The sequence below is a fragment of the Geotrypetes seraphini genome, chromosome 5 (assembly GCF_902459505.1).
Source record: "Geotrypetes seraphini chromosome 5, aGeoSer1.1, whole genome shotgun sequence".
Classification (NCBI taxonomy): domain Eukaryota; kingdom Metazoa; phylum Chordata; class Amphibia; order Gymnophiona; family Dermophiidae; genus Geotrypetes; species Geotrypetes seraphini.
Window position 1 is genome coordinate 153,622,248 of NC_047088.1, and position 15,497 is coordinate 153,637,744.

Sequence of the window (15,497 nt, forward strand, 5' to 3'; positions counted from 1 at the left end):
TCTTTTGGGTGGAAAAGGAGTAATGTAAGCAGTATGTAGAAGTTTTATTAAAAAACCAAGACACCATTTTTTCAGTGTTATTTTGAATATTGGAGGAACTCTTGTTTTTTATAAATGTTGAAGGAGCCGATGCTGAGTTTTTCTGCACTGAAGAAGTGGGAGGTCCCCGTGAAATAAGGACCTTGCTGGGTCAGATTTATTGGTGTTACTGTTTATTAGTATGGAGCTCTCGAGTTTCTCAGAGAATGGCACTATCATTATGTTATCCCAGGACAAGCTTGCAGGTATTCTCACATATGGGTGACGTCATCCGACGGAGCCCCGATGCAGACGCCTCATAAGCAGACTTGCTTGAAGAAACTAGAAGTTTCGAGTCGCCCGCACAGCGCATGTGCAAGTGCCTTCCCGCCCACCACAGGGCGCGTCTTCTCAGTTCTTAGTTTTCCGCGGAGCCGAGAAGTCCGTCTTTGACTTTCTGCGTTCAACTTTGTTCACTTTTGCCTTCTCTCAACCGCGGTTGGTGTCTTTTCTTCACGAATCGCTGTTTTCTTTTGTTTTCTTTGTTTTTATCTAGTTTAAAAAAAAAAAAAAAATTTTGTCATAGGTCTGTTCTCCGGGACGGGCCGCTCGGCCGCAGCCCACGAGCTTTGACCTTGCAGCGACTGTTTTTCGGCCTATGTCCCGGCCTGCTACAGGCTTTAAGAAGTGTAGCAAGTGTCGGTGCGCAATCTCGATCACAGACCCTCATAGACGCTGCCTCAAGTGCCTTGGGCCTTCACATCATCCCAGGTCGTGCCTGCCTTGCCAAACACTTCAGCCTCTTGCTTTTAAGCGTCGTTGCATTCAAGTAGACAAGCTCTTCTATCGAGCCTCTTTCCGTGCCTCCTGCTTCAACCTCGAGTCTCATCAAGCCTTCATTGTTTGCAGCGGCTCTTGCTTCGACGTCATCTGCTGTATCTTCCCCTGTTTCCTAAGGTCAGATAGCTCAGCAGTCTGTTCCGCCGGTGGTGATTAAAGTGTCTAAGACTGCTAAGTCGAAGCACACTCACACTGCCTTGAAGGAACCTTCAACCAAGGCAGGTGGTCCAATTTCAGACGCGGATCCCACCTTGCCGGCTTCTTTCCAGACCATTTTAGAGAAGCAGTTTCTTCAGTATCTTACTATTATGGGTCCTAAACTGCTTCCTATTATCCTGCCTGGGCATTCAGAAGACTCCCGTGAGGTCGAGCCGCTTCCTATGTCCCAGTCGGAGTCACACTCTTTGCATGAAGCAGAGTCTCTGCGAATGTCTGGTCTGTCACCTAAGCACGAAAGGCAAGGAGTAGATTCTTTGCGAGTGCATCGACAGGATTCCTCACACTCTCAGCAGGGAGCAGAGTCTTTGCGAGTGCATCGAGGTTCCTCCTCCAAGCCTCTGGAGCTTCAATCTACAGCCTCTAGTCCTATTCATACATTGGCATCGGCTGCTTCCATCTCCGAGGCAAAATCTCCTCGATCCTCGAGGTCTGGTTCTAGACACAGTTCTCACCATCGTTCGAGGCCTTCATCGAGGCATTCTTCCCGGCATCGTTCCTCGCAGGATATTCCATCTTCCTCGAAGCCTCGCTCTACTCCAACCTCGACCAAACCACTGACTCCTCATTCGAGGTCTCCGATGCTGGATCTCGAGGATATCCCGGCCTCGATTGCTTCGTCCAAGTCACCAGGTTCCTATGAGACTTTTTTCCATGCCGAAGCTTCTTCTTCGACACATGCTGCCTTGACGTCCTAGAGTCCTTCTCGAGACAAGGCATCACCGGATCAGCTATCTTTTTCATCTTTCCTACGACAGATGGCTGTAGACTTGGATGTTAAATTGGATACTGGCTCCAAATATTCTAAGGCAGGGGTGCCCACACTTTTTGGGCTTGCGAGCTACTTTTAAAATGACCAAGTGATGGCCACTTTTCAGGAATATGGCGATTATTCTGGTTTTAAGCTTAATCTTGACAAATCTTTAGCGTTGGCCACGTCCTCGTCGTTACGGGACTCTTGGCCTGGGCCCTTCCCGCTTCAATGGGCTTCCTCTTCGTTTCGTTACTTAGGGATCTTGTTGACGCCTTGCACTTCGACGTTATATCGCGTCAACATTGATTCTTTGTTCTGTTCCTCGACTGCGTGTTTTGCTCGTTGGTCTCCTCTTCCACTGTCTTTATTAGGCAGGATCCATTTGTTTAACATGATCCTTTTTCCAAAATGGCTTTATACTTTGCAATTACTTCCTTTGTGGCTTCTGAAACGGGACATTACTAAATTGCATTCTATGCTTTCTAGATTCTGCTGGGGGGGTCGACGACCACGGGTGGCGTTGCGTTACCTGTTTGGCTCGTGGGGAAGCGGGGGACTGGGGTTACCGCAGTTCCGGTTATACAATGCGGCCTGTTTGTTGCGTTACCTGGGGGAGTGGCTTTCGGATCGCCAGGATTTTACTCCGAAACCTTATGAGAAGGATTTTTTTGCCCCTTGGCATATTTTGTCCTTGGTGCAGTCGCCTCGTTCTGCCTTACCGGTGCCATTTAGGGGAAGTGTGTTGTTACACTCTCTACGCATCATCTGGTCTTATGTATTGCATTCCTGGAAGGGTACTCCCTCGACTACCAGATACTTACCTATTCAGGGGAATCTGCAATTTAGCCCTGGTAGAGAGAATGCTTGTTTTCGTAAACTGGCATCTCGGGATTATACGCTGCTTGCTCATGTTCTCCAGGCTGATGGCTCTTTAAAATCTTGGGATGTTCTAGTCCGGTCTGGAATTTTTTCTGAGGGTGATTTTTTTGCGTTTCGGCAACTTCATCATTATATCCAATCTCTCCCCCGAGCCGCTTTGGCGTTTCCGATCGAGGATAGATTTGCGACACTACTGGATCCCTATTTGGAGACTGGGTTTACGGTTTCAGGTCTTTATAAAGATCTCCAGCGTTGGTTAGGTCCGGCTGATCGTGCTGCACTCCAAGCTCGCTGGTGTCAAGATTTGGGGATGGCTCAGGACGCTTTGGATCTCCCTTCCTTAATTTCCAGAATTCCAGGAGTGTCTGTTAATGCAGATCTCCGGGAGTGTCAATTTAGGGTGATTCATCGCGGCTATTTTACGAAAAGTCAGTTATATTATTCAGGTTATACGGATTCTCCGTTGTGTCCCAAGTGTCTCCAGCAACCCCACTCGTTTATTCATGCCTTTTGGTCCTGTGTGAAAATTAAACTCTTCTGGAGACGGGTTTTATCTTATGTGGAGCGCATTTTTGGTAAAGCACTCCCCCTTTCTGCTGCTGGTCTCCTGCTGGATAAATATGAGGCCTTTTGTTTGTCTGATTCGGGTCAGCGGCAGTTTATGAGACGGGTGGGTGTCCTGGGGAAGAAGGTGATTCTGGCTGTTTGGATTGGAGATACCTTGCCCTCCTTTTGGGCTTGGAGGAATCGTTTGCATGCTCTGCTGCTGTTGGAGCGGAAGGATGCGTCTTTTAGCCTGCGAAGAAAACGCCAATTTCTGCGGATCTGGGATTCTTATCTTTTTTCATTAGCACCACGTGCTCGAAGTGACATCCTTAATTTATTGTAATTCTCTCTGGGCCCCGAGCTTGTTGTATTTTTGTGAGGGCACCAGGGCACCTTCTATTTCTTTTCCCCCCCCTTCCCCACCCTTTTTTTTTTTTTTTTTTTTCTCTCTTCTCAGTGTTGGAGTTTAACTTTTCTCGCTGGCAGTGGGTTATCTGAGTCCAAGCCTACTGCACTAGGGTTCTGCTATTTGTCAGATCAGGGGGTTTGGGGTGGGGGTGGGGTGGGAGGGGTGTTGAATCCGATCTCTTGTATCTGATTATTCTTTGTAATTGTGATTCGTGCTTGTTGGTTTGTGATTTTGTATATTTTGATAATAAAAATTGATTCAACATAAAATGACCAAGTCAAAATGATCTACCAACAATAAAATTTTAAAAAAACACAAAGCACACTGTACACATAGAAAATGTTAATTATCATTCTTATTCCAGGGTTTTTCAAAGAGGTCAAAGCAGATGACTCTATGCACTATCACCTCAATAACAACCATACAAAAATAGACAAATATACCCCCCTCCCTTTTTACTAAACCACGATAGCAGTTTTAGTACAGGGAGCTGCGCTGAATGCCCAGCGCTGCTCTCGACGCTCAAAGGCTCCCTGTGCTAAAAACCTCTATTGTGGTTTAGTAAAAGGGGACCTTAGTGTAAAATATAGACAGCAGATATAAATTCAGACACATTTTGATCACTAAATTTTAAAATAAAATAATTTTTCTTACCTTGTCTGGTGATTTCATGAGTCTCTGGTTGCACTTTCTTCTTCTGACTGTGCATCCAATCTTTCTTCCCTTCTTTTAGCCTGTATGCTTCCTCTCCTCCAGACCTCATTCCCTCCCCCAACTTTTCCTTCTTCTCTCCCTTCCCTTTCTTTCTCTCTGCCTCCCTTTCTTTTTTTTCTGTTTCTCTTCTTTCCTTCTGTCTTACCTGCCTGCCCTTTTTCTTTCTTTCTCCCTGCCCTCCCCCAAGCCACTGCCACTGCCAACGGGGACCAAACTGCCATCGGGACCAGGACCCAAACTGCCACCAATAATAGGCCCGAAAGCCGACGCCGCCCCAAGCTGTCCCTGCTTCGGCCAACCAGCATCGCGATCGACCTATTGGGGGAAATGCTGCCGGGTCCTGCCTTCGCGGAAACAGAAAGTAGGCAGGACCCGGCAGCAAGAAGAGGAAATGCTTCACTAACCTGTCTCCCGCCTTAGCCCGTAGCGAACGCTTGCTTCAGGGCTCTCAACATGTGCGTGCCGGCCTTCCCCCCCCCCCCGGACATAACTTCCGGTTTCGGAGGGAAGAGAAGAGAAGCCGGCATGCACACGTTAGAGCCGGGAGCATAAGTTCGCTACGGGCTGAAATCTCCAATCCGGGTTTTTTTTTAATGTTCAGCAGCGGCGGCAGCAGATGACAGCTGGGTGGACCGCCCAGCTAAAAGGCCCTAGGGAGAACACAGAGGAAGGCTGATCGGCCCGGTAGATCAGGACGGCAACACGAGTCTAGCGATCGACTCACGTTGCCTTCCTGAGCTACTGGTCGATCGCGATCGACGTGTTGGGCACCCCTGTTCTAAGGAATATCTCGAAGTCATGCGTCTTCCTCAGCCTCCGGCAGAGAGTCTCAAGCTTCCACTTCACAAGCTTTTTGACCAGACTTTTACTCGATGCATGGAGACTCCATTTTCCATACCAGCAGTTTCTGGAAAATTGGACTCGAGGTATAAAACAGTGCATCACAAGGGATTTGACAACTTACAGTTATCTCATCAATCCCTAATGGTTGAATCTTCCTTGAAGAGATCCCATCCTTCCAAGGTCTATGCCATAGTCCCTCCTGGAAGGCAGGGGAAAACTATGGACAAATTTGGCCTTCGCATCTACCAAAATGCTATGATGTCTTCTAAAGTTCTCAGTTCTCAATTATAATTTTTATTTCATTACTTATTTTGAATTTCTTCTTTCTCTACTGCCAAAATTTTTGACTTATAAGGATAATCACATGCATTTTGAGTTTCAAGAAATCATTGATTCTTTCTCTCAGTTGCGTCTCCATCTCCTGCAGTCATCTTACGATGCCTTTGAGTTATCTGCCCGAGCGGCTGCTTGCTCTGTGGCTATGCGTCGTCTTGCATGGCTTCGAACCATTGACATGGACCCTAATCTTCAAGACCGCCTGGCTAACATCCCTTGTCAAGGCAACAACCTCTTTGACGAGTCAATCGAGGCAACCACTAAAAAATTATCTGACCATGAAAAGTCATTTGCTTCAATTGTCAGACCAAAAACCAAAGCCAACACCTGCCAAGCCTGCACGTCCTGCTATCTATCAAAGGCGTTTTGCTCCAAAACCAGCTCCTTATACTCGCCCTCCTCTGAAAAAATAGCCACCTCAGAAGCAACAGAAATCCCAACCTTCTGCTGCACCTAAGGCTTCTCAGCTTTTTTGACTGTTTAAAACAGAGCATAACCTCCATCATTTTGTCTCTGTCTCCCTTTCCCCCTACAGGAGGTCGTCTCCATCATTTTTACAACAGATGGACCATAATTACATCAGACCTCTGGGTTCTTACCATCATCAGGGAAGGATACTCTCTTCATTTCACTCATGTTCCTCCAGAGCTTCCTCCAAGAGAGTATCCTTCCAATCCATCCCAGACTGCCCTTCTTCAGGAAGCTCAAGCTCTGCTTCGTCTCCATGCCATCGAACCAGTCCCCTTGGAACAGCAGAACAGGGGGTTTTACTCCCGATACTTCCTTGTTCCGAAGAAGACAGGCGATCTGCGACCCATTCTGGATCTCAGGGCTCTCAACAAATTTCTAGTCAAAGAAAAATTTTGAATGTTGTCCCTGGCATCTCTTTATCCCCTTCTCGAACAGAACGACTGGTTATGCTCTCTGGATCTCAAGGAGGCCTACATTCATATTCCCGTTCATCCGGCCTCCCGTCAATATCTCAGATTTCGGGTGGGGAATCTGCATTACCAATACAGAGTTCTACCCTTTGGCCTGGCCTCGTCTCCCAGAGTGTTCACCAAGTGCCTGGTAGTGGTAGCCGCAGCTCTAAGGAATCATGGTCTTTTTTTATTAGGATTTTTTAATATACCGCCTATCAAGGTTATCTAAGCGGTTTTACAATCAGGTACTCAAGCATTTTTCCTATCTATCCTGGTGGGCTCACAATCTAGCTAATGCACCTGGGGCTATAGAGGATTAAATGACCTGCCCAGGTTCACAAGGAGCAGCGCGGGGGTTTGAACCCACAACCCCAGGGTGCTGAGGCTGTAGCTTCAACCACTGCGCCACACACTCCTTCAGGTTTTTCCCTACCTAAACGACTGGCTCATAAAAGATTCCACGTCTCAAGGGGTTATTGTAGCGACCCAACGGACTACCTGGTTCCTACAAAGTTTGGGATTTGAAATCAACTTTTCCAAATCTCATCTTCAACCCTCTCAGAATCTACAATTCATTGGAGCTGTTCTGGACACCGTCCAACTCAGAGCATTCCTTCCACAACAACGTCTAGAAGCTCTGCTTCATCTCTGCCACATAGTGTCTTCTCGCTCTTCCATCTCTGCGAGACACATGGTGCTTCTAGGTCACATGGCTTCCATAGTACACATGACTTCTTTTGCCAGACGTCACCTCAGAATTCCTCAATGGACCCTGGCATCTCAATGGACGCAAGTTTGCAATCCTCTTTCTCGACACATCACAGTCACTCCTTCTTTGAAGAAGTCTCTCCGTTGGTAGATGCTCTCTTCCAATCTTTCCAGAGGCTTGCTTTTTCAAATGCCCCCTCATCAGAAGGTCCTCACGACAGACTTGTCGACCTACGCTTGGGGCGCTCATCTCGATGGTCTCCATACTCAAGGCCTCTGGACCAGTACGGATCGTCAGTGTCATATCAATCAGTTGGAACTCAGAGCGATCCTCAAAGCTCTCCATGCTTTTCAACATCTCCTTCACGACACAGTGGTCCTCGTCCGCACAGACAACCAAGTCGCCATGTATGATGTCAACGGACAGGGTCTGCCCCCCTTTGTCAAGAAGCTCTGGAAGTTTGGGACTGGGCAATCCGTCACAACACCTTCCTCAAAGCTGTCTACATTCAAGGGGCTCAGAATTGCTTGGCGGACAACTTGAGTCGTCTCCTGCAACCTCACGAATGGACTCTCCATTCCTCGTCTCTGAAAAGAATAGGTCCCAATTACTGCCCCACACTCTCTCTCTGTCATTAGCAAGACAGATGCATCTGGGGACAATATCTTAGAGACAAGAAATCTCCCAAACATGTCCAGTTTATTGTCAGCTCTACAACCCTTTTATATCATTTTAAATGAATCAGTGTTGTCAGCATGTGACGTAAATACAAACCATATATGGACACAGATCACATGAAACTTTAAAGAAATAACAAGCATATTACTATCTAAAGGCTGAAGTCCAAAGGGTGCCCTGTATAGCAGACAATTTTGTTATCTAAAACTTCTTACAAATACAGCTTATGAAAACAATTGAATTCACTTCACAGCAAGATAACAACACACATCTTTCAAACATAAAATGGCCTTGCAGTATTTCAGAGAAGGAAAAACAAACAGGGTCTGGTTTTTTTACAGCTTCAAACACAGCCTAAGGAAAACTACAAGGTACATGATACGTGTCCCTTCAGTCTCTTCATCACATTTTCACGCAGTGGGGAACGCCTCAGATAAACCTCTTTGCAGCTTCCCACAACTACAAACTGCCTCAGTTCTGCTCCAGGATATACTCTCCTCACCGCCTCGAAGCAGATGCTTTTCTTCTAGAATGGACAAATCTTTTCCTTTACGCATTTCCTCCATTCCCTCTCATTCTCAAGACTCTAGTCAAATTGAAGACCGATCATGCCACCATGATTCTAATCGCTCCTCGGTGGCCGAGACAACCATGGTACTTCCTTCTACTTCAACTCAACAGAAGGGAGCCATACCTTCTTCCAGTTTTTCCTTCTCTGCTTACGCAGAGTCAAGGATCTCTGCTTCATCCCAACCTGCAGTCTCTACACCTGACAGCCTGGTACCTCTCAACATAACCCCTCTTCAGTTTTCTCAATCTGTAAAAGACGTTTTAGAAGCTTCTAGAAAGCTTACCACTAGACAATGCTATCACCAAAAATGGACTAGATTTTCTACATGGTGTTTTGCCCATCATAAGGAGCCTCAGCATTCCTCCTTAACTTCTGTTTTGGACTATGTTTTGCACTTATCCAATTCTGGCCTCAAGTCTACATCCATACGAGTCCATCTCAGTGCAATTGCAGCTTTTCATCAGCCTATTGAGGGGAAACCCCTCTCTGCTCATCCAGTGGTTTCCAGATTCATGAAAGGACTTTTCAATGTCAAACCTCCTCTCAAACCACCTCCTGTGGTTTGGGACCTCAATGTGGTCCTTTCTCAACTCATGAAGCCTCCATTTGAACCAACTGATAAGGCTCATCTGAAGTATCTCACTTGGAAAGTAGTATTTCTCATTGCTCTCACTTCTGCTCAAGCTTTAGTTGCTGACCCATCATTCACTGTGTTCCATCATGATAAGGTGGTTCTTCATACTCTTCCGAAATTCCTACCTAAAGTGGTCTCAGAATTTCATCTCAACCAATCCATCATTCTTTCAGTGTTTTTCCAAAGCCTCATTCTCACCCTGGAGAATCAGCTCTTCATACTCTGGACTGTAAACGTGCTTTGGCCTTCTACTTGGAACGCACCAAACCACACAGAACTGCTCCTCAACTTTTTGTCTCCTTCGATCCTAACAAGTTGGGACATCCAATTTCTAAGCGCACCATTTCCAACTGGATGGCGGCTTGTATCTCTTTCTGCTATGCCCAGGCTGGATTACCCCTTCACAGTAAAGTCACAGCCCATAAAGTCAGAGCAATGGCAGCTTCAGTAGCTTTCCTCAGATCTACACCTATTGAGGAAATTTGCAAAGCTCTACTTGGTCCTCGATTCTTACTTTCACTTCTTACTATTGTCTGGATACTTTCTCCAAACGGGATGGACAGTTTGGCCAAACAGTATTACAAAATTTATTCTCCCAAGTTGCCAACACTCCCACCATCCCATTCTGGTTAGCTTGGAGGTCACCCATATGTGAGAATAACTGCCTGCTTGTCCTGGGATAAAGCACAGTTACTTACCGTAACAGGTGTTATCCAGGGACAGCAGGCAGCTATTCTCACAACCCACCCACCTCCCCTGGTTGGCTTCTCTGCTAGCTATCTGAACTGAGGAGACGCGCCCTGTGCTGAGCGGGAAGGCACTCGCGCGGGCGACTCGAAAATTCTAGTTTCTTCAAGCAAGTCTGCTTCTGAGGCGTCCGCATCGGGGCTCCGTCGGATGACATCACCCATATGTGAGAATAGCTGCCTGCTGTCCCTGGATAACACCTATTACGGTAAGTAACTGTGCTTTTTTGAAAGTTGTGAAATTTTATATTTTGATGTATATTAGGATTTGGCCAGTTGTTTGGCCTTAAATGATGTTTGTCATTGATGTGACGTGTATGTCATATGCCAGGGGTGTCCAATGTCGGTCCTCAAGGGCCGCAGTCCAGTCGGATTTTCAGGATTTCCCCAATGAATATACATGAGGTCTATTTGCATGCACTGCTTTCATTGTATGCTAATAGATCTCATGCATATTCATTGGGGAAATCCTGAAAACCCGACTGGATTGCGGCCCTCGAGGACCGATATTGGACACCCCTGTCATATGCAATTTGATGTTTATATGTAAGTGTGTAATTTGTTTTGTAGTGTGTTTTTGATGTGATTTGTACGACAAATGTTATGTCTTATTTTGTATGTTAATATGTAACTCGCCCTGGATAAGGGCAGGGGATAAATAAACAAACGAACAAAAAAGATTTATTATAACCTAATTTTGGCCATGCTCTAACCCCATGGGTTGATGGAGATTTTGATTGTGTAATGTAACTGTCAATTTTGTCTATTTTATGGATACTCAGTGTATCTTAATATTATGTACTTTGTTTTATACACCACTTTGATTCTAAGTGGTTTATAAACTTTTTTAAAATAAATAAATAAAAATAATGAAATGATAAAAGGACAAAATAAATATTATGATAGTACTGCTTAGTGGAGGTATTTTATGCCAGTAATGGACTGTGTGAAGAACAAATGTATTGTTCATATCAAATACTAAGGTTTTTTTCTTTCACCTTTTGGTTACCTTATAAAGTCTTTTTATAAAGTCTTTTTATAAAGTCATGCTACTGAGCAGCATGAGTTAAACGCCGATCTATTCCTATGGGCTGCTCAGCAGCGTGGCTTTGTAAAAGATGGGGCTAGGTATTTTTCACATCGGTTATTGTGATATTGGTGAGGTGTACTTTGTTTTCTTTTGAACGGTAATAAAGACCCCTCCCTCTTTTTCACAATGAGCCACAGCAGCTTCTCCCCTCCCTCTTTTTTGATTTGTGTAATACTGTTTCCCCAAAAATAAGACAGTGTCATATTAATTTTGGGCCCAAAAAATGCACTAGGTCTTATTTTCGGGATATGCACAAGATCATCTCTCCCTTCCTCTTCTTCACCCCAATTCTTCCTCTTGCCTTTCTTTCCCCCATATGTGCAGCATCTTTCCTCCCCTCCCATCTCCCTGCACAGCAGAAGTTTGCCCAGCTTCTATCCTTCCCTCCCTCGGGCAGCAAAACCCTTGCCCAGCTTCTATCCTTCCTTCCCTCCCATCCCTCGTGCAGCATAACCCTTGCCCAGCTCCTATCCTTCCCTCCCTCCCATCCCTTGTGCAGCAGAACCCTTGAGCACCCCCTGTCGTGCAGCTGAATCCCAGCTGACCCTCAATCCTTCCCTCCCACTGACCCCGAGCAAGCCCTACCTTCATCCAAAGCAGCGTCGGGCCGGAAGCACTCTAAACAGTCTGCTTTGGCCTTGTCCGTCGGAGATTTCACTCTGCCATGTTACTGATGACGTGGCAGAGTGAAATCCCCAATAGACACGGCCAAAGCAGCCTGTTTAGAATGCTGCTGGCCCGACGCTGCTTTGGATGTGGGTAGGGCTCACTCGAGGTCGGCGGGGAGGGAAGGATGGAGGGTCAGCAGGGGTTTGGCTGCGAGGTGGGAACAATGGTGGCAGATTGAAGAGTTGCCGATGAATACTGGGACTAGGGCTTATTTTGGGGATAGGGCTTATATTAAGACTACCCCAAAAATGATGCTGGGGCTTATTTTTGGAGAAGGTCTTATTTTTGGGGAAACACGGTAGTAAAATTAGACATCTTAACAGTAGCCCATGTCGCTAATTTCCCCATAGATAGGTTTTTGCTCTATTCTTGCTATTTGTTTTCTGTTCTTTTGGGTTTTTTATATTTTGATTTTTCTCTGATCTACCCCCAACTTTCTGCCCCCAGTATTCTTCCAGGAGCAGCCTATAAGCAGCCACTGTCTTGTGGATAGTAGCTTGTCTCCTGTCCAAGACTGACTCCTCCCCCAACTACAAGCACTACATTTGAAACATCCGGTTAACCAGTTATCAAAATGTTTTCAGTCCTAATTGGAAACAAACACCAACAAAGCAGTAAAAGTAACCACAAGGAAAAATGTTCAAAAAAGAAAAAAGTGGAAACAACATAGTATAAGGATGACACAGGTAAAAACAATAAAAATATAAAATATTTATTATAAAAACAAAAATATATCTAAAAAGAAGCAGCAAGTCACAAAATTCAGTGGTATATACTAGGACTCAACATGGTCTGTGTATCGGCAGATATGATCTTCCTCAGAGGAGTCCTTTGAAAAATAAAACAGCAAAAATATTCAAAATGAGCCAAGTCCAAACTAAAAGAAGAAACAAAGATATACTGTGGAAGGAGATGTTCATGATTTGGTCAACAAATGATGCAGTCAGCAGTTCCAGGCAAAATAATCCACATATGAAATAAATTTTGTGGACCCAGCATGGTCCATGTTTCGACTTTAACTGCCTTCCTCAGGGGTCCTGTGAAATGTAAGTGATTGTGTAAGAAACTATATAATGTTATAAATATATCATAGAATGAGTGCATAGTGATATGAGGATAGCACATGGGTGAATGTATTTGTGTGCAATAATGTGCCATGTAAGGTAAAGAAAGAATAAATAATAATAATAATAATAACAGTTTATATACCGCAGGACCGTGCGGTTTACAATGATTAGAAATGTTACAGATTGAGTGAATAAACAAAGTTACAGATTGAATGAATAAACAAAGTACAGATTTAGCGACAGGTGGTTCTTGCGCTCGGTTGTTAAGGACTAAGATTGAATAGGTTGGTTTCCTAAGTATTTCAGGAATAGATGTGTTTTCAGGTGTTTCCTGAATTCTCCATAGGTAGTAGGCACAAGCAATTGTTCAAGGTCTTTGCGCCATAATGCTGCTTGATGTGCGAGAAGATGTTGATGATGACTTTTAAATTTACAACCTCTAACCGGTGGAGAAACGAAGTTCAGGTGTGAGCTTTGCTTGTGTCTGTTGGTTGAGAAAGAGAAAAGGTCTGTTATGTATTTAGGGGCTAAGCCATAGAGTACCTTGAAGCAAAAACAACTAAACTTGAATTTCACACGTGCCTCCATCGGTAGCCAGTGTAAGAGTCGATAGGAAGGTGTCACATGATCAAACTTCTTCAGTCCACAAAGTAGTCTAACCGCTGTATTTTGAACTAGTTCCAATCGCCGCATGTATTTTTGGGGAAGTGCCAAGTAGGCAATGTTACAATAATTGAGTTGACTCAGAATAAGGGATTGTACTAGAATTTGAAATGATGAGACATAGAAGTAAGCTCTGATGGACCGGAGTTTCCAGAGGGTGTGAAAGATTTTTCTGATCAAGGAGTCAACCTGGTCTTTCATGGTCAGATATTGGTCCAGTGTTACACTCAGTATCTTCATAGTGGGTTGAATTGGATAACTAAGGTTGTTGATGCACATTGGTGCTTTAGTGTCGAGTGGGTATGGCGCTGCTATGAAAAATTTTGTTTTCTCTGAGTTTAGTTTTAGTCTGAATTCAGTCATCCATTGTTCCATCCGATTTAATACTTCTGTTGCTTTGGGGGTGACTTCTGAGAGAGTTGGTGAATGGGATGATTATCGTGAAGTCATCATCGTAGCTAAATAGTTTTATCCCCAACTGGGATAGTTGTGCACCCAATGAGGACATGTAAACATTGAAGAGCAAAGGGGATAGCGGTGATCCTTGTGGCATGCCAGATGGCTTTCTCCATGTATTTGAGAGATCGTGATTAAAACGGACTTGGTATGTGCGTGATATAAGGAAACCTCGAAACCAGTTCAGTACTTCACCTTTGATTCCGATTGCATCTAAGCATTGTAACAGTTTTCCATGGTTCACCAAGTCAAAGGCGGAACTCATGTCAAATTGCATGATTAGGGCGTCGAGGCCCTTACTGATCAAGTAGCGCAAATTGTCCAGAATGGCCGCAATTACTGTTTCAGTGCTAAATAGAGGCCTAAAACCAGATTGAGTTTTGTGCAGGAGGGAGAATTGGTCAAGGTATTCCATTAGTTGGGTGTGTACCAGTCCTTCCATGATTTTTACCATGAATGGAATATGGTATGTGAATGTGAATATGACAGAGAATGGCCATAAATAAAAAAGACAGTAGAATGCGAAGTGCTGATGGGAGATTGAAGGCTACAGTGATGATTGGTAAAGAAGAGTCTGTGAGGGATGAACAGTTACAATCTGATACATATCAAGGTATACGGTTATATGATAAACAAGCAAATGTGGATATTTTTTAAGTTGAAGAAGGCAGTCTTAGGGAAAGTAATAATACCAATAAATAATGTCTAAAAATAATAATGAAAGGTTATTAAGAGCATATTGTTAAAAACAAATAAAAACTTCAAAATTAAAAATATTTATAAGGGTGGTAAAAATAAGGAGTAAAGAAATAAATAATAAAAATGTATTAAAATGAAGTATGTGTTATCACCTAGTTAGCATATGAGTATATTAAAACATGTAGTTTCAGAAAAAGGAAACAATGAGACAATGTCACCTAATGAAATAAATGGAAACCTCTAGATCAGTGGTTCCCAACCCTGTCCTGGAGGAACACCAGGCCAATTGGGGTTTCAGGCTAGCCCTAATGAATATGCATGAAGCAAATTTGCATGCCTATCACTTCCATCATATGCAAATCTCTCTCATGCATATTCATTAGGGCTAGCCTGAAAACCCGATTGGCCTGGTGTTCCTCCAGGATAGGGTTGGGAATCACTGCTCTAGATATTCAAAACATATGAAAAGGAGGGCAAAGAGCTTGTAATTCAATCATGAACCTATTAAACCATAAGGATATGGTGTACAATATTCATCAAAAATGCCACAAGCCAAAAATACTGTTTAGGTAGTATTAGGAGACTTTAAATGACACCATATCCTCCAAAACACAGACCGTATTGATCCTATTACTGTATTTTTCGCTCCATAAGGCACACTTTTTCCCCCCCCATTAAAGTGGGTGAAAATAAGGGTGCATCTTATGGAGCGACTACCATAACCCCCCCCCCCCCCACACCCGGTACCTTTTTGTACTCCCATTGCTTCCTTTGCTGGACGGCTGCGGCAGCGAGAGGCAGAGCGACGAACAAGGCAGGGGGAGAGGTGGACGGGCAACGCCAGTACAGGAGCAGGTGCTGCAGCAGCAGGGTGAGCAGCGAGGTGGCCAGCAGCGCGTTTGTCATGGTTCCCGCCCAGATCCCAGTGCCCCCTCCTCACACACACACTCGTCTGCCTGCTCTGCTCCGCGCCAACCCCTACTTCCGGGACTCAGTCGGCGGGGAGCAGCCTGATTAGACAAGTCACAGCTTCCCGG

General features: G+C 44.7%; 1 protein-coding gene across 2 annotated transcripts in view; it reads right to left on the minus strand.

The window, feature by feature from the left end:
- The window catches only part of DBR1 (debranching RNA lariats 1), a 62,257-nt gene that overhangs the window by 24,422 nt on the left and 22,338 nt on the right, over nucleotides 1-15,497 (minus strand). The window lies entirely within an intron of this gene.